Here is a 211-nt window from a genome sequence, read left to right as displayed (position 1 = left end):
CTGTTCTGTTACTTATTTCAACACCTTTTCCCTCGTCAGTGTCTTTAACCTGGGTTTTTCACTACCCTTTCATTGCTGCTGGAGTCCTGGGTTCAAATCCAGCTCAGGTCACAATCGAAATGAGTTTGGAGCTCACCAGTTAGCTCCCATGGTTACGGTTAGGGTCAGGGCAGTCACACATCGCTAAACAAACGCGACACATTTCAGCAGA

This window comes from Acipenser ruthenus, chromosome 7 (assembly GCF_902713425.1).
Source record: "Acipenser ruthenus chromosome 7, fAciRut3.2 maternal haplotype, whole genome shotgun sequence".
In the NCBI taxonomy this organism is placed as follows: domain Eukaryota; kingdom Metazoa; phylum Chordata; class Actinopteri; order Acipenseriformes; family Acipenseridae; genus Acipenser; species Acipenser ruthenus.
The sequence above is the reverse complement of the archived record's forward strand: the minus strand, read 5'-3'. Positions refer to the sequence as shown.